The following is a 19,766-nucleotide window of genomic DNA, read 5'->3' on the forward strand; positions in this document are numbered from 1 at the left end:
CAGAGCAATAAGCAAATCTACCCTGGGACAACTCTGCCATGTTTCATCCACGTGTGGGACATAAAAATCTCCAGCAAATTCAGCATCTTCCGCTGGAACAATTTCTTCCTCTCTTTATTGCCTCGTCATTCAGGCAGCTGCAGTGGTACTTCCAGTGTCAGCAGCTCCTGGGCTTTGCTAATGGAGGCTTTCCAATCAAAGGCTTAAAGCTGACTACAACAGTCTGACTAAATAACATACCTCCAACATTTCAAATTGGTAAAGCCAGAGAAGTCTTACCTCTGCTGCATGGGAGGCCCGGCCGGTGTGAGGGTCAGGTGCATGCTACCCCTGGAGCGTGGAAGGCTCTGGGTGCTGTATCATGATCAGTGGAACTAGAGCCAGAAGGCCCATGTTTCCTGGAGGGACTATTATTGAGAGGACACCAGTGGAAACAGGGGCTGTCTGGAAGCAATTCAGCCACCTGGACAGGACGATGGTCAGGGTTTGATAAAGTGCCATTTGTTCAGCTTCCCCTGCATTCAGGCTCACACAAACATGGTGGCAGCATCTGAACAGTGAGTTCATTTGCAGTGCAGCACCTGTCAGTGGGAGCCAGGGAACTCTATATGAAGTCCCTGGAGCCCTGGATTTTGCGAACAGAAACCTAGCCCAGTGATGGACCAGTAGAAGGAGGAATTTGAGCTGTTCGCGGGCCTGGCCATGCAGGATGACATAGCAGGAATGTAAAATTGTTGTTTGGCCTCACTGGGGAACAAGGCAGAGAAGTCTGCAGCACTGTGAAACTCACCCCTGCCTCACAGTAGTACAGTTCTACTGGAGTAGTACAGTTCTACAGGAGCCCTGGGGGCGTATTGCTCACCAAAGCAGAATGAAACTGGAGTGACACAGGCTTTTCACTAGAGACCAATCTGAAGGGGTGGGGAAAGACCCCTTATGTTACTGCCTTACACACACTGGCTGCTACATGCAATTTTGGGAACTTGAGAGTCTTCTCAATTCAGGACCGGATAGTCTGGCACTTGGGATCACCACCCTCGGGTGCGGCTGCTCTGAGAAGGTGGTGTCACATTAGACAAATGCTTAGACAAGAAAGCCCTAGGTGATAGAACACCCCCAGGAGTACATAGAGGGAGATACCAGCAAAGAAGAGCAGGTGGCCAGGGTTCCATATCCAGAGTGAGATGCATTTATTGTGGGAGACAGCAGGTAAAGGAGAAGTACCCCCACACTATGACAGCATCGCAAGGAATGTGGCAAATTAAACCATTTTAGCAGAGTGTACAAGAGCAGAACCAGCTCTCAAAAAGATTCAGCCAGAAAAGGCACATCAGACAGTGGTGACTCATCATCATATCAGGTTTAGGTGGTCAGGACAGGAAACAACAAGGACAACACCAATCTCGGTGCATGCAACTATGGTGTGATTTCAGCTGGATAGCAGGGCCTCCTGCAATGTGATTCCTTGTGGTGAATTGGAGTCAAATGCACTGTGACACGCTGTACCTCAATGTAAGCACCCTGGAACCCCCATATTCATCACTGTCATATAATTGAGATGTTTTGTACAAAGTATGCCTTGTGTGAGGTATCATCATTTTAAGTCTTGATCTGTTGAACACTAATACCCTGGAGTCCTTGTGGCACCTTAGAAACTAACAAATGTATTTGGGCATAAGCTTTCATGGGCTATAACTCACTTCATGAGATGCATGGAGTGAAAAAAAGTAGGCAGGTATAAATATACAGCACATGAAAAGATGGGAGTTGCCTTACCAAGTTGGGGGTCAGTGCTAATGAGGCCAATTCAATCATGGTGGATGTGGTCCATTCCCAACAGCTGGCAAGAAGGTCTGAGTATCAACATAGGGAAAATTTATTTTTTGTAGTGACCCAGCCACTCCCAGTCTTTATTCAGGCCTAATTTGATGGTGTCCAGTTTGCAAATTAATTCTAGTTATTCAGTTTCTCGTTGAAGTCTGTTTAAGTTTTTGTTGTTGTTGAAGAATGGCCACTTTTAAGTCTGTTATTGAGTGTCCAGGGAGATTGAAGTGCTGTCCTACTGGTTTTTGAATATTACAATTCTTGATGTCTGATTTGTGTCCATTTATTCTTTTGCAAAATCAGACATCAAGAATTGTTCTGGGGAATCTCAGATCAGCTTACAAAGGCTGGTGCGTGTCCATTTTCCTATGAAGTAGTGGCAAACTGGGTAATGAGCTTACACTGGCCAGGCTTCTGACCAGTGCAAGATGATACAGTTCAGGGGTTCAAGACTTGGGAGCTGGGGGGAATTGGCTGGAGCCTCCCTATTGATGGTTCATGAGTTGCTGGGAGATTACTCATGTGACTCAGTGGGGTGTGTCCCTGCCTGTGTAAGTGCGGGGCCTGTCAGAAGTTTGTAGCTTGACATCAGTATCACCATGTGAGAGGTTGGTGGGTTTGGAGAGCTCAGTGGTCCCACAGTCCAGGTTACACCCTGGGGACCCCATCAAACGTACCCATTACAAAGAGCAGGCACAAGTTAATAATATACATTGAGAGCATAATGCAGCCCATAGGAAAATGTGACCTCAGAGTAACTAACCTGAAAAATAACAGATGGTACCAACTGAAGTTTATGGCAGTGGAGGGAAGCACCACAGATCTCTCCTGGGGTCATACAACTGTGGTTTTGATCAGGGTGCAGCATCAGCATTTTATAGCTGCAGCGCAAGAAGCAAAAGGAGGAGTCCCATGGACAATGAAGACAATTTTAAATGCATATGGGAATGTTTTCAAAGGCAATGGTGTCTTAAGGGAAAGCTGCGACTTGAAGTAGACCTCCCAGTGGAACCTTTGTGCTTCCCAAGAAGGATTATGAAGTGCCACTGAAATTTTCTATCGCGCAAAGAGCTTGAAAGTCTGCAGAACTGGGGTATCCTAGCATCTGTGGAGGCCAGTAGAGCCTGGGTAAGCAGCCTGGCAATGGCAAAGAAGCCATTAGGCAAATTACACATATGCATAGACCCAAAACCAGGCATTGAATTGCTGCCTACAATTGATGATATTTTGGTATAACTCTCCAATACCAGAATCTTTACGGTCTGTGAGATGAGGAACAGGTTTTGGCGCACACGCCTGGATAAAGAGTTCAGCATGCTGACAGTCTTTGTAACACCATTTGGTCACTGTAGATGGTTGCGCACGCCAATGGGCATAAGCCCAGCAAAAAAGATGTTCTGGAGCAGACTCACCCAAGTGCTAGAAGGACTGCCTGGGAACATAATTGCAGGTGATTGCTCTCTGCACCAGAATGGGGATATGATACAGAAGCCAAGAAGATCATGATGAAACTACAGGCTTTTCTACAGCAATGCAGGGACAACAACATAAAATTCAGCCCAGAAAAAAATGCAACTCAAAGCGCGTCCGGTGACATACATTGGACATCTAGTCCCATGGAGTAAAAGCAGATCCCAGCAAGATCAAGGCAGTCAGAGACATGCCAGCTCTAGTGGATGTGAAAGGGTTACAGCGCTTTGTAGGAATGATACATTTTTTTGTCCCAGTTCTATCCACACCTGGTGGCAGTAGTGGAACCCATATGTCAGCTCACAAGTCAGGATTCTGATTGGGACTGGGCAGGTTCCCAACAGTAAGCATTTGATGCACTGAAACAAATGATAACAGATGCCCCTGTCCTGAAGTACAACCAGCCAGGAGAACCACTGACAATCTAGCGTGATGCGCTGGAGAAAGAACTGGATGTAGCTTTTTTGCAGGAGCAGCCAGTTGTTTATGCCAGCAGAACCCTGCCAGAGACTGAACAGGGGTATGCCCAAATAGAAAAAGAGCTACTCACTGTGGTTTATGGAGTGGAGTGATTCCAACAGTACACCTGTGTCCACCCGTAATAGTGCAATAGGACCACAACCCCTAGAGACAGTCATGGCAAAGTCCCTTCTTAGTGCTCCAAAGAGATTGCAGCACATGTCTCCAGTACTACCAGGCAGAGATCAGATATTATCCAGGATGATTACTGATGTAAGCTGGTGCTCTGAGCAGCAAGTTGGTGGGTGGGTATCAGGACACTGAATCCATTAACATGCTGCACTGTCTCCCAGTTTCATCAGTGAAAGTGATGAAAATCAAAGCAGTTATGGAAAAGGACATCCAACTACATGCAGTCGAGAGAGCAGCTGGAGCAGTACTGGGATAGGAAAGTTCCACCTCAGGCATTCTGCTGGGGAAAGGAGCAGAGTAAAGAGAGGTCCAGCAGCCCTGGCAAGGGAGAGGAAAAAAGCCATTTCCTGGAGGATCACTGCCTTGCAACAATAGGAGAAGAAGCCCTTACTGAGGAGGTCTGGCTGTGAGCTTCCCCCCCCCCCCCACTTTTAGACATCACCCAAGAGATAGGGAGTTTGATGTTATTGACATGAACTGTGACCGTAAAAATCACTGTTGCAACCATGGTCCTGTGGCTGCACCAGGTCTTGTACAGAGGACGTCAAGTGGGGTGTCTATGGAAAGGTTGTAGTTTGCTGGTTATGATTATGCTGTCTGTATGTGTGTATCATATTTGTATTTGAAGTTATGAATATTGGCTATGTACTTGTATCTCAATGTGTTTGATTCTAAGTAGCCTCAGTGAAGCATTTGGTCAGCTTCTTGAGAATGGGCACTTACTGAGAATAGTCCTATCAAGAAATACTTAACCAACAATGGACTTTAGGAGACGCCAATCCACATCTGAGCCTTCCTGGGAATGTTCAAACTAACATGTAAAAAGCTGAATCATTCATAGACATGTGACTTGCCCAGGTAGCTACAAACTCTATCTTGTTGTTGTGACTTTGCACAGAAGAACAAAGGGGTTTCCACCCACAAGAGAGAGAATATAAAAGGCCCTGGAAGCCCTTCCATTTTGTCTTCAGCTGGCTCAAAAGATAGCCTCTCCACCCCAAAGAGATGCCTGAAAGAAACTGGAACAAAGGACAGTAACTATGGGGGTGTGAGCGATTGCTGGACCCAGACTAGGAAGGAGTCTAGTCTGTGAAAGAAGCTTATTGGAACATCTCTGAGGGTGAGACTTACGTGCATTTAGTTTCCTACTGTATTAGGCTTAGACTTGCATGGCTTTGTTTTATTTTGCTTGGTAATTTACTTTGTTCTGTCATTACTTGGAACCACTTAAATCCTACTTCTTATACTTAATAAAATCACTTTTTGCTTATTATTGAACCCAGAGTTAGTGACTAATACCTGGGGGAGCAAACAGCTGTGTATCTCTTTATCAGTGTTATAGAGGGAGGACAATTTGAGTTTACCCTGCATAAGCTTTATACAGAATAAAACGGATTTATTTGGGGTTTGGACCCCACTGGGAACTGGGTATCTGGGTGTTGGAGACAGGAGTACCTGCTAAGTGTTTTTTACTTAAAGCCTGCAGCTTTGGGAGACGTGATTCAGACCTAGGTCTTTGTTTGCAGCAGGCTAGCATGTCTGACTCGCCCAGACAGGGTTCTGAAGTCCCAAGCTGGCAGAGAGAACTGGCTCAGAGGTAGTCTCAGCAAATCAGGTGGCAGTCCCAAGGGGGTCTCTGTGACCGAACACGTCACAGGGAGAACCGCATGCAGAGTTACCAGAAGGTTACCTTCATTAGTCCCAAAACTTGTGCATTTTGAGCAAATCTGCTGCGTTTTTCCATACTGCCTCAGCAGGGGATAGAGTGTCCGAGGAAAAGCACAGCATGGCATCAGTGAGACATGGAGCAATGCTCTCTGGGATGTCCTGTTGTACATAGAGCTTTGAAGATTTCCTAGCTCAGTTACACAGGCATGGTTAGAGAGGTGCCATCAAAACAGCAAAGCAACAGATTTATTTTAGAAAGATGACCATGTGTAACTTAAGCCTCTTGCAAGGGTGACAGATAGCAGTCACTATTATCACATATTAATTATGTTTAAGGCTAAGATTTTTTTTTCACAGTTATTTTTAGTAAAAGTGGCTGGGGCACAGCCCCGACTCCAGTGGCCGCAGTGGGAAGAGCAGCCACGAGGGACACACAGCCCTTGTTCCAGAGCTGGCCAAGCTGTGGGGCAGGAGTGTGCGGCCTGACGGCAGCCCCTACCAAGCCCCGGCTGCAGCAGGGGTGGGCACACCACTGGGAATCCGCAAGTGGAGCGTGTGGCCCAGCTGCAGCCTCTGGTGAAAGCCATGGGGCTGGGATGCGCGGCCCCGGCTGCGGCCCCGCCAAGCCCGGGACACCGAAGGACTGGGGCGCTCGGCCCCAGCTGCAGCCCCTACCAAGCCCTGGACAATGCTGGGCAGGGGTGCGTGGTCCCAGGTGCACCCCCTGGTGGAAGCCACGGGGCTGAGGCATGCGGCTCCAGCTGCATCCCCCACCAAGCCTGGGATGCCATGGGTCTGGGGCACACGGCCCAGCTGCAGCCCCCGGAAAAAGCTGCAGGACTGGAGCTGCAGGGTCCTTGTTCCAGCCAGCCCCCTTTGCAGGGCAGTCCTGCCGCTTCCTCCTGAAGCCCTACAAGTCACAGAGGTCCGGCAAAGTCATAGAATCTGTGACTGCTGTGACCTACGTGACTAAATCGTAGCCTTAATTATGTTGTATGTAGACACAAATCTTGTTTAAAGCCAATCATGTCGCTATCTGGTTACACACTCCACTAAAAGTTATAGTTTAGAGAGGCCTAAACAGGGCATTCTTAGAACTGACAGCAGTCCTCATAAATAGTTTATAATGCAATAAGCAATTCATCGCTGCAGCTAGAAACCTGCCCACTTGGTGATAAGCCTTAAGAGATAAGGCATAGTCTGTTGCATCTTCTCCATTTCTAGTTTAGGACTGGACATTGCATTCAGATACCCCTAAGTAAAAGGCTCTGCTTTGTTCCATAAGAAACAGCACAAATGGCTTTTCCGTATTTAACAAGCTTGTCAGAATTAAACTCTTCATACAGGTGTAGGCAGCTGCCATTTTATCATCACAGAGCACCTGATTATCAGGATTATAATGTTATCTTTTGGCAGAGAACTCCTGGCAGCAAACAGCCTCTTAAATCTGAAGGAGATTAGCAGTTCTGCGCTAGACCTATGCCTAAGTGACAAATCAGTCTCAAAGCACAGTCTTTGGCTGAAAGCACTGTGTTATGGAACTGACACCTTTCCAAAGGTCAAGTGGTTTTCCATTCAGCTTGGAGCAGAATGTACCATTTAATTCCTTCCAAAGACCAAAGGATTGTATATAAGTATAATGTAAGTCAGCTGAGTCTAATGACAGATATCAGGGCCTGCCTTTGGTCAAACACCAACATCGGGCAAAGCCAGATTTTGGAGATGCTGTATGTGTAGAGTTCCAGCTGCTGTTAATGCTTGGGGCCCAATACAAGTCTCCCTGGAATTCCTGCAAAGTGGGGATCATGCCCAGTAGAGATCTCCCTAGAATCATTGTTTCCCTTACAGGGGTGGATGGGGAACAGCAACAGGACTGGCCTTCCAAAAATTCCTGCTGCTGTGGAGATTAGGCCCAGGACAGGCCTTGCTGGAATCCGTTCTGCCACAGGGTGGACTGGTGATCTCAAGGCAGAGCTTGTGCTCTCTGTCACATGAGATTTACCAGTTTTCTTTCTTTCTTTCTTTCTTGCTGCACAAACTTTTCATATCATGCCATGACCCTGCATTGCAATTAAATAAAGTCACACAGTGTTGTACCCTGAGTAGATTTGAGGACTTTCAAAATGGCTAGCAACGTGTGGGAGTGATCCATAAAAGTATGAGCTGCCTCCATGAAAAGTAAATGAGGCAGTATTGTCCTTGCTCTCTGCACAACATTAAGAATCTGCAAAGACCCCATGGACATAGTTGAGTTCCAAATAACCGTGTTTACTAGCTATATATAAACAGCCAATGTCTATTGTGTGTGTGTATATATATATATTATATACACACTTCTTCCCGGTTAGGTTCTGGGGGTTTATGCAGTAGAAATCAGAGAGGTCCATTAGAGAGCTCCCAAACTATTTAAAAGGATACTATCCAGTTCCTATCCACTACAGGTAGGAAGCCACAAGCTAAAATTTCAAGGAAGACGGGGCCATCAGAAAAGGTGGTCTTATTTCAGATCTCCCAACAGTCCCAGGTTTTGTGGGACTGTCCTGCTTTGACCCACAAAACCCCCTGTCCCTTTTCAAGCAGCTCATGTCCTGAAGGGCTGGCTGGGCTCGCATCCTTGCGCCAGGTATTTCAACCTGGCCCCGGCTCATTGGTTCACAGCACCACTCGCTCAAATTTGTCCCAGCCACCCCTGTTAGAGGAGCCAGGCCAAACCAGAGTGGCACAGCAACCTTGTGTGCAAGGGGACAGGTCACAATGCCTGGAGTGGGGAGCTGAGACCAGCCAGTCTTGCAGGACATGAGACATGGGATCAGCTGCTGTGCGATGAACGGTGGGTTGGCTCACTCTGAAATCTCCAGCTATTCCAGCACAGCAGCACCCAAACCCGCAAAATCCCCCGTTTCACTAGCTAAGTGTGAAGCTGAATGCAAGTTAAGTTGAACATGTGGAGCTTTATTAAACACTGTGCACTGCTCCGGCCCTATGGCTGCATTGCTTCCAGCCCAACTCGCCTTCCCCGATTTCCCGGTATCCCTGCAATAACAGTCTCTCCACACAACATGGTCCCTCTTACTCCAGTTCCACTGATCATGATACATCTTATCTATTTTACAAGCATTTTAATAGAAACATAAAAACAAATAATTTGATGCCCAGAGCCCCACCCTGTGTCCCTGCAGCCAGAGGTTGCTAGCTGAGTTGGAGTCCCGTCTTTATCACAGACTCAGCTGGTAAATCTGGGAGATAGTTTGGTATTCTTAATAGGCAACTGCCACCAGCTGTGATCTATCTCTGGCTCCCTGGAGCAAGGTTGTCTGTTTAGTCAGCTGGCCTAGTGATCAGGTCCTGCTGCTCTAGCTCCTCTTTTAGTTCAGTGTATCCCAAATTCCTTACCGCCTGTCCAAACCAGGGCTAGGCGAAGGGGAATTTGGCTCTCTCGTTCCACCAAGTCCTAGCCCACAGCCCTGAAAGTGTGATAGGTTAGGTTGGCCTACGTTTGGCAAAACTGCTCACTCTCCCCTGGCCCTACCACACCCAATGCCTCGGTTTTGGGGTGTGGCTGCTGTTTAGTTATCGTCCTTTGCATGATCAAGCAGGATGATAGGTATGGACACACAAACTCAGTTGACACGTGGCTGTGTTGTGAAAACTTCTGTGTGAACACAACTCAATCATGTTTGAAGAACTGGGATCAGAGGAGCATGTCATGGCTTGGCTACAGACAATGTTGTATTTCGTGTAGATGGGGCCTTAACAAGAGCCTAGGTTGTTGTTTTTTTAAATACTCTTTCCTGGCATCCTTGGTAAAGAGCTAGAGATAAGTTTCTGAACATAATGATAACACTTTTTGGCTCTGTCTACACAGGCAAGTCCAGACAGTGATATAACATGGTTGGGCAATTACTGTATTTAAGCACGGTAGATTTCATAATGCAGTCTGGGTCTAAGATAGTTTTATTCTTTACATTCTCCTAGTACCTGATGCTATGCCCCAATCCATTTCATTCCTGGCACCCTCCGATTCTTTTTTCTTTTGCATTGACATTGTAACCCAGTCCCAACCAGTTCAGAACAACCCCAGTTGGCATCATAAGCACATTTCCCCTCACTGCACACTCAGACTTGAAGGTTCCTGTCCTGCAGTACTGTAACCCTATCTTAACACCTCATGGCTGTGCCCTTAAGGCAAAATCATTCTGGAATGTAGCTAAAAACTGCAGGATTTATTTATGATGATTCTGAAGTTCTTTAAGGTTATAGGCCTTTGTAAAGGAATTATATTTACAAGCTCAGTTTTGTCCCAGTACTGGTTTTTGACAGTGTTGTGCTTTAGGCTTTGCAGAGTTGATTGACAATGGCTGGGTTACCTGCTACCACAAATGGAGGTGACTCACTTGAGATTTCTGCAGTGCAGGTGCTGAAGAGTCTGCAACTTCTAATCTGCACCCGCAGGGGCCCTTGTATGCTCCTGCTCTCTGCATGTTTGAAGACAGTGCGTGTACAGGAGTGCCAGGCAGGGGGGTGGGGGTGCAGAAATGAAGTGGGAGGGAAGGTGACAAACTCAAATTACTCTCTGGGTTTCTAGAAACACCTGTTTCCTGTTGTTGAATGGCTCCAGTAGAAGCTATATTGTTTACTTTAATTAACTTGTTCTTTACCCACTTGTACCCCAAACTCTTAGCCCCAGAGCTTGCTTTCTGAAAAAGAGGGCCAGTAAGTGAGGTGGGATTCCTAGATGGAGAGTCCCTGAGGACAACCTGCATGGACTGAAGTGAGAGATGCTATACAAGTATATGTTATGGGGAAGTAGAATGAGAGGGGGAAGGGATAAAGACATTCTGTGAACTGAGACAGATCCGAGGGGATTAAGGACTCTGCAGTAAGAAAGGTGATAAGAACTCTGTACTGAGGGGAAATGGCTAAGCACTTCCTACACTAATGTCCTTTCTACTCCAGTAAGCTGACCATTGTTGAAAATGGTTATCAGCTACTGGTCCCCTTCATCTGGTGCTGAAAAAAATTTAACTGCTTAGTAGACAAGACAAAATGTTTTCACCACTGTCACAGAAAGCATGATTGAAACTTGCTGCACCAAGTCTCTGAAAGACCCACACATGGAGCTTAGCATAGCTCACTTAGAAGGAAGAAGGACTGAGAGATGAACCAGTAATTTTAGGCAGTCTAGTATTTCAAACTTGATGCTTAGGCCTTTAGGCCATTTATGGCAGAGACATCTATAAGTACCTGTTATCCAAGCCCTGACTGTCTCTTCCTCCTCTTCTCTCCACTGCTGCCTCCCACTTTTAGACTTAGGAACAGGAGATGGAGACAAGGGTAGGGGCAGAACAGGGAGATGTGCAGAGTTGTAATGTTGAAAACAATTTCCCCATGCTTAGATCCTGCAGTCTTAATGCAGCTTTCTTTCCCCCTATTGTTAAATGCATTGAATACCATCAAAACAGGAAACTGCTTCCTCCAACCTCTGACACCAGTGAATAAAGCCCAGCTGCTGATAGCTGAAGTGGCCTCACCACGGCCACCCGGTTCTTAGAAAATGTCTGCATGGAGGGGCACTAGGGGATGAGGGAGAAATACAAGTGAAGTCTGAATATGCAGGTAAATGCAGTAGCTCTTCAAAGAGGTCTGTAATCTCACTGGAAAACTCTGATGGAAACTTTTCAAAACTGCATTTCTGAAATTAGGGCACATTAAAGTGAAAGAAATAGTGTTCAGTATAATCTCTATCACTTCACTACTCTTGAATGCTAATGTTATCTCCCTGCTGCTCTGCACAGCTCTTACATCAGACATTGTGTTCTCTGGGCTGTTGGGAAATTGTCTTATGGTCATTCCAACTTGTGCTGTGATCCTCTTAGATCTCACAAGTCAAGCCAGATTGGTATTGGGTTAGGAGACATCCAAGGAACACATAGGTGCTACAGGAAATGGTGTTGGTAAGTTAGTAGGAAACAAAGCTTCAGCACTATGTTAGAGAGCCCTATGCAGCCAGTGTTCCATCTTCTCAATGAGATGTAACATAGAGGAGATTAAAGTTCTCATGGCACTTTTCATAATTACACCATCCCCTATTATTAACTGGCATCCAGGCCAAATCCCAGTTTATGTAATGGCTTTCTCCTGACCTTAACTTACCATTGCAATTTCAGTCGGATACGGTATTCTCCATTTCATCTCTAAATAGTTGTGTTATATAAAGCCAATATGATGTGATCATTATATGTCCCCTTTCTGCCAGAGAGATATGGTGTGTGGTTTGGTGAGTATTTATGATTCATATCACATTCTCAGAGTACATAGTGCTATATGAGCCTGATCTGGCGTCACTGAAGTCCACAGAAGTTTTGCCATTGACTTCAATAGGGGCCTGATTGAGCCCCACATTAGGTGAATTGTTGAAAGCACCTAACAGTCTTTGCCAGAAAGAACTTACAGTCTATAGAACATGTCACTCTAAAGGTACAAGTTAATTAGTTGCTCTCTGCTACATCCACACAACCCCATTAACTTCAGAGGGCCTTCAAGGGTATAACTGAAGGGAGAATTTAGCCTTTAATGTTAATGAAGTGCTTTGAATGGATGACAGGCTGTCCAATAGCAGTGACTATTATTAATTATTGTTATTACTATAGTAGTAACTAGGTTTTACGCTCCTAGAATCTGGGGGTCTCTCAAGAAAGTTAAAAGGGAAGAAACTAAGAGACAAAAAGAGAGGAAATTGAGTGTGCGTGTGTATATTTGGGGGCTGGGGGGGGGGGTGGGAAGAGAGAGAGAAACTTGTCTGATACAGTGCCCCAGTGTCTGGAGCACCACATACATTTATGCATATCCTGACTCTAAGATCAGAGAGCATGAAGACCAGTGTTCCTTCTAATTTTTTATGTCCATGTGCGGAATGAATTTTGTTATGTGCACCAATATGTGTCACACATCACCTTCATATTGGTGCACATAACAAAATTCATGCGACGGGGGTGGGGCCGAGGAATTCAGAGTGTGGGAAGGGGGTCAGGGCTGGAGCAGAAGTTTGGGGTGCGGCGGAGTAGGTAAGGGCTCTGGCTCGGGGTGCAGGTTCTGGGGTGGGGCTGTGGATGAGTGCTTTGGGGTGTGGGAGGGGGCTGAAGGCTGGGGCCAAGGGTTGGGTGCAGGGGGAGAGGGCTCCGGCTAGGGGTGAAGGCTCGGCGGTGGGGGGTCATGGATGAGGGGATTGGGGTGCTGGAGGGGGCTCAGGGTTGGGGAAGAGGGTTGAGGTGTGGGCTCTGGGGTGGAGCCAGGGATGAGGGGTTTGGGGTGCAGGCTTCCCCAGGATGGTGGTGAGGAGAGAGGACTTCCCCTTAGCCCTCTCTCGCCACAGCAGCTCGGGGCTGCGGGAGAGGTGCCTCTCCCCAGGCCGAGGCAGCTCCAGTGGGGCTGGGCTTGACTGAGGGAGAGGTTCCTCTCCCCACAGCTCTGGCAGACTTGAGCCAGGGGAGGCTTCCTCTCTCCCAGCCATGGCAAGTCCGGGGCAGGTCTGTGCTGGGGCCAGCGAGGAGGGGCGTCCCTCCCCGCCGCAACAGGTACGCATTGCGGGAGAGGCACCTCTCCGTGCCACGGCACGTCCATGCTGGCGGAGAGATATCTCTGCCCACCGCAGCCCTTAGCCCCTGTCCGGGGCTTAATAGGCAGCTGCGAGGCTGCACAGCTTAGAGGGAACTTAGATGGAGACCCTGGTTTGAAAAAGGTCCTGGCATTCATCCCCATCAAGGTCAAGTAGCTGGCAGCTGTGAGAGTGAGGAAGGGGTTCCACCTCTTAATGTGAATGAGGTAATGGGATTGGATCTTGAAGCTGAAAGACAGCCTGAGGGACCAATAGAAGACAAGATGTAGGCCTCTTTAGGAAGCTCACGAGGGAGGAGCCAGGTTACTTCTGCTCTTTTCATTAATAAAGACAGGCCAGTGAAAGCCACTTCTCTCTCTGGAGAGCTGGGAGCAAGAAATAATATAGCCAGAATAAGGAAAACTGATGAGAAGAGAGTAGGATGAAAAAGGTGTAATCAGTTTGTATAATAATAATGATACCATGCTCTGTAAAGAGCACGGTGTATGTACCGATGACTTCTTTGATGGCTGCTGAGTCCGATGTGCGAGTGACAGTCCTATCCACAGGTAGGGCACGCTCATGCACTAGCAATGCTCCAAATCCGAGCAGCAGATTATTTTCTCCTCTGACGCCGGTCATCACGAACCTTGATCCAGTCCATCTCGCAGCGCGCCTCTCCAGCTACAAGCTGGCTCCGCCAACCAGAATGGCAATCTGAACTCCTTTCCCAATCCTCCAAAGAGATTCCAAAGGATACTAAATCATCCAAAATCTGTGCAGTGGTCTGCCTCTCTTTCTAGACCCTTTGTGAGCTTCAGAGTACAGCACATTCTTCAGGATCCTTTAATCTGGCATTCGCTTGACATGTCCAAGCCACCTGAGTCTTTTCTTACGAATCAGTGTTCCATGTATGATATATCGGCATGATTTAACACTTGCACATTTGTCACCCTGTCTTGCTGTCTTATTTGAAGAATTTTGCACAAGCATCTGATATGAAAACTGTTTAGTCTTTTGGTATGTTTGGCGTAAGTTATCCATGTTTCGGAGTCATATAGAAGAGTGGATAAAACACATCTTATAAATACGGATTTTCACTTTAGTTGACAATTTGTTTGTTCCAGGCTCCATCTTGCAAAAGACCAAAGCTTCTGGTTGCTTTGCTGATGCTACTAGTGATCTCAGCATCAAGATCTACATTGCTGGTAATGGTAGATCCAAGGTAGCAAAATTGGTCAACAACATTCAGATGAATACTGTTACCTGAAATTGGGCCAGCTAGTAAGCTTAGGGAGGACTAATGACCCACCAGAGTTCAGCAGAAAGCAGCACGTTTATTATCCTGATAGCTAAGCTCAAACGAAGTGGGAGGAGGGTTCCCACACTCACACTCGCATACGCACGCTCCCAGGACAGGCGCGGCACTGGAGATGTCAGGATCCTTCAAGGTAAGTGTCCCACAGCGCAGCAATGGACAGTGCGATGAAGGTAAGTCTGCCTGAGGCATGATGGAATGAAACGCAGCGAACCACTGGCCAGGCGGTCCGGGGGAAGGGCCTTCATGGGAGGTACAAGATTTGCCTTACCTACTGTTCACCTCTGCCTTGCATTCTCAGGATTAATCTACTCCCCCACCCTAACCTCCCAGGTAAAATATATTGGGGTAGGGAAACAGGTACAGTTAGAGAGAGAAGAAATATATAAAGGGAGCTCTAAAAGTAGCTGTATAGACAGCACTTTGAGTTGTGGCTCAGGCTCTGAAGCCAGCCTTCACAGCCTGAGCTGCAACTTCAAAGCCTTGTTTACACTGCTATTTTTAGAGTGCTAGCACGAGCCCCACTAGCCCAAGTCTGTGGTACTCTGGATGTCCTCAAGAAAAGAGAACCAAAGTTCCTTATTTTTGTTTAGATGTTTTCTGTTCCTTCTGTAGAAGTGACCCACACGAGTGGTGAGGGCAGGGGTGGCCAAACTTTTTGGCCTGAGGGCCACATCTGGGAATAGAAATTGTATGGCGGGCCATGAATGCTCACAAAATTGGGGTTGGGGTGCAGGAGGGGGTGAGGGCTCTGGTTGGGGGTGCGGGCTCTGGGGTGGGGCTCGGGATTAGTTTGGGGTGTAGGAGGGTGCTCTGGGCTGGGACCAAGGGGTTTGAAGGGCAGGAGGGGGATCAGGGGTGTGGGAAGGGGTGCAGGCTCTGGGTTGGGGCTGGGGATGAGGAGTTTGTGGTGTAGGAGGGTGCTTAGGGCTGGGGTTGGGATGTGGGGAGAGGCTCAGGGGTGCAGGCTCCGAGTGGCACTTACCTCAAGCAGCTCCTGGAAGCAGTGACATGCCCCTTCTCCGGCTCCTACACAGAGGCACGGCCAGGCGGTTCTGCACGCTGCCCCATCCGCAGGCACCACCCCTGCAGCTCCCTTTGGAGCATGTAGGAGTAAGAGCAGGGCCATGCAGCTGCTTCTGGGAGCCACATGGTGCGAACCCTGACCCTGTGCCCCAGCTGGAGTGCTGGAGCAAGGCAAGCCCCAGACCCTGCTCCCCAGCGGGAGCTTGCAGGCTGGCTTAAAAAGGCTTGCGGGCCATAGTTTGCCCACCCCTGTGTTAGGGTATATGACCTTGGTGCTGACGATACATACCTATTGCCTTCGCAACCTGCCAGTCAATTTCTGTTTGAAATGTCATAGCCTCTCCCATTTGTAAAGACACTAACTGGCATTCTTGCCATAGTATTTCTTCTACTAATTTTCTGGCATATAGCTGTTCTGTAGCTACTTCAGGATTAATTGTCTTTTGCTCAAGAAATCTGTTAGATGTTGATACTAAAAAGTTTTTTCTTCTGCCCATTAGTCTCTGAACTGGTGAGCTTAATAAAGCTGCGAGGTGTGTTGCAATATTCTAATAATGCTAATTATAGACCCCTTGAACATGTTGGGGTTTTGTTGTTGTTATCAAGTTCTTTGCATCTGTACTAACTTTTCTGCTAGCCTGTTGGACTGTGCATAGTTAGGGCTTGACCGTGGTGTACCTGAATGATAGATCAAAGAGAACTACCAAAATGAACCACTTGTGAATTGTGGGCCATTATCTATTATTAACTCATGTAGAGTCCCATGGTGAGAAAACTGTAATTTACAATATGTTGTTACATTGTTGCTCAGTGTGGTATGAAACAGCTCAATTGAAATAATAATAATTAATAAAAGACTGGTAGTCCACTCATGAGATAATCTTTTCCACATAATGCAAATAGATCTTTGCCAACGTTTGACCAAAGGTGATCAAAAATTTAATTTAGTTCTAGTAGTTCTTTCACATTCTGTTTCCTGGCTCTGATACTATTGCATGTAGCAGTGTAGATGATTTAACCTTTTTTGCTCCTCTTCAATATTGCCAGCTTCCAGGAAAATTTAGAAGCTCTGCAACCACCTATTCCAGTTCTCCGCTAGTTTTCCTTCAAGAGTCAATGATTCAGGTGGCTTCACTGCCTCTTAGGCAATCTGCGAAGAGACTGCAGCTGATACTAGGTGCTGAAAAAGATCAATTCTCCAATATTTATTGACACATAACTAGGGCCCTATCAAATTCAATCTGTTTTGGTCAATTTCATGGTCATAGTATTTAAAAATTTTTAAATTTCATGACTTCATTTTAGTTTTCTTCTGACACAATGTATAAAGGGGTAGCAACCAGGAGTGCTGATAAGAGACTTATCTTTTTTCCCTCACCCCAGTCACATGACATGGATCAGGGTTACAAAAGGGCAATACCCCGTCACATGCTAGTATCCATTGATTCCTGTTGCTACTGTTACAGCTCCTACCTGTTGTCTTGGGGGTGGGGGGCAGCAGCAGAGTGGGGGCAAATAGCATGTCTCCCTTTCCCTCCAACTTTTTTACAAGCTGTCTCCCATTCAGTCACTGCAGTGTTTTTCCATTATTCTCTCCCTCTGTAATCTTTGATGTTCCCTTGTTCTGGAAGTTGCAACATTTCTCCCTGTGGTTTTTCTCTCTCATCTCTCCCATCTAAGGTGTTTTTCCTTTCTTCCCCATCTAGGGTTATCTTTCTTTTCCTTGTCTCCGGATCTCACTATTTCTTCCTTTCTCCCCATGCCCCTTGGTTGTTTTTCCCCTTGTGTTCCTCCTTCCTGTCTCCCTAACTGCCCTCAGGGAAGTTGCTTTCTTTGCTTAAGGTTGATGGGGTCTGGTAACACTCTGAGATTTCACTGAAACCTTAGAGCAGTGGTTCTCAACCTTTCCAGACTACTGTACCGCTTTCAGGAGTCTGCTGCTTTGTCTTGCGTACCCCCAAGTTTCACCTCACTTAAAAATTACTTGCTTACAAAATCAAACATAAAAATACAAAAGTGTCACAGTGCACTATTACTGACAAATTGCATATTTTCTCATTTTCATCATATAATTACAAAATAAATCAATTGGAATATAAATATTGTGCTTACATTCAGTGTTTAGTACTGCATATGGAGCAGTATAAACCAGTCATTGTCTGTATCAAATTTTAGCTTTGTACTGACTTTGCTAGTACTTTTTATGTAGCCTGTTGTAAAACTAGGCAAATATCTAGATGAGTGGATGTACCCCCTGGAAGACTTCTGTGTACCCGCAGTGGTACACGTACCCCTGTTTGAGAATCACTGACTTAGTGTAGGGGCAGCAAGGGAGCAGAAAGGCAAATTCTGGCAGTTACATCAGTGGCTCCTTGTGGCAGGATGAGAGAACTGTGGGCAAAAAAATCCCTTCTATGGAGCTTGTATCCTCTGAGCATTCCATAAACATTAATGAATTTACCTTCAAAACAACCTTGTGAAGAAGGGAAGTGTAATTATCTCCATTTTTTAGGTAGGGGCACTGATAGGTACTGGGAAGATAAGTGACTTATCCGAAGTCATAAACATTGGGGATAGATTTCAGTATCCACTGATTTAGGAGTGGATACTCCTAAATCCCAGTGCAATGCTTTGGCCAAAAGACCATTCTTAATCTCTGTTACCAGGCCTGTATGGAAATGGGCTTCTCTTTTCTCCCAGTGTCCATGATCACAGACGTTTCCAAAAGGATATATATTGTAATTGCTGTGTTTTTTCCATTTCTGTTTTTCTCTTTCATCAATACATGCAGTATGCAACTATTGGACAATTTTCCATGGACCGGCACTACAAATGCGAGAGCACTGCTGCACCTTTTTCCATGTTATTCCTTATGCATGGAACGAGCTCCCCATAAAAATCCATCAGGCTATCACAGTGACTCCCTTCAAATTCCTGGTTGAAACTCTCCTCTTATGATTCTATGAATGTCTCTCACAATGGTTAGGCATCTGAGGTGCTGTGACTGCTGCTTATCATGATGACCAGCTGTGTCACTATTTCCTTGTGCTCCCTCTGTTTTCTCTTGTCTTATACTTAGATTGTAAGCTCTTTACGGCTGGGGCCATCACTTTGTTATATATTTGTACAGTGTCTAGCACCATGAGAAAACAATGCCATTGACAGAAGAGCTCAATAATGGAACAGAGTTTGTTTGCGTCAATGGCAAATACATGGCATGGTTTCCTGTTTCCATGGGAGTTCGGCAAGGATGTGTCCTGTCACCACTGTTGTTCAATATTGGCATTGATTGGTTGATGAATAAGCTCAAGGAGACAGGTGTAAGTTGTACTAAGCTGAATACCATTATGCTTTGACATTTCAAATATGAAATATGTTGATGATATTGTCTAATTGGCTCAGTTTGGTGAATCGCTGTAGCTAATAGCAACTCTGGTTGGGCAAGAAGCAGCATGATTTGGTCCAGATAAAATTAAGTCCCTCACCATTACCATCAAGCAGTTTCTAACTCCAAATTACAACCAGTGCAGTATTAACCTGTCTGGATGGGATACTTATCAATACTTGGGAAGCACCATAGACAGTCCTGAAGGATGCTCAAAAGATGTGGCTGCTCGTTTAGCAGTAGCTGCTGTCATGTTTCAGGCCCTTCTGTGGCCTCTGTGGTGATATTGTGGTATCAAGCTTGCTACAAAGCTGTGGCTCTATAGAACCACAGTTATACCAACTTTACTGTACCTCAGTGAAACTTGGGTGCTGAGGAAAACTGAAGAGTACCAGATTTGTGCTTCTGTTTGTGATTCTTGTCATCTTCATCAGCTGCTCCATGTTAAATGGCAGGCCAAGATCAGCAATGAGGATACATGTAACTGAACTCACCAACCGCCTCCATCAACACTGATTCCGTTTCAGTGGCTTTCTTTGTACGGACAAGTTATTAGGATGAAAGATCAATGAAATATGAAGCGTGTTCAGTTTACTAAGTCATGCTGCTATGCAACCAGTGATAACATAGTCACCAAAAGCTTCGGTAGTGCAGTAAGATTGCCAATGCCAGATGTAGCCTGAACATCCAGCGAGATTGTCTCGAGGACCTAGCTAGAGATCCATCTGGGTGGCACTCAATCTGCAAGGAGGCTGCATCCCTTTGAAATTTGCCATGATGATGATGGTAATAACACAATGGGGCTTTGGCTAGTACTACTACTACTGATT

The 19,766-nt window shown here is 46.2% G+C and overlaps 1 pseudogene; it reads right to left on the bottom strand.

The window, feature by feature from the left end:
• The window catches only part of LOC125638720 (potassium channel subfamily K member 9-like), a 32,410-nt pseudogene extending 18,561 nt beyond the window's left edge, over positions 1–13,849 (bottom strand).
• Between the last annotated feature and the right edge of the window lie 5,917 nt (positions 13,850–19,766).

This window comes from Caretta caretta, chromosome 6, assembly GCF_965140235.1.
Source record: "Caretta caretta isolate rCarCar2 chromosome 6, rCarCar1.hap1, whole genome shotgun sequence".
Classification (NCBI taxonomy): Eukaryota; Metazoa; Chordata; order Testudines; family Cheloniidae; genus Caretta; species Caretta caretta.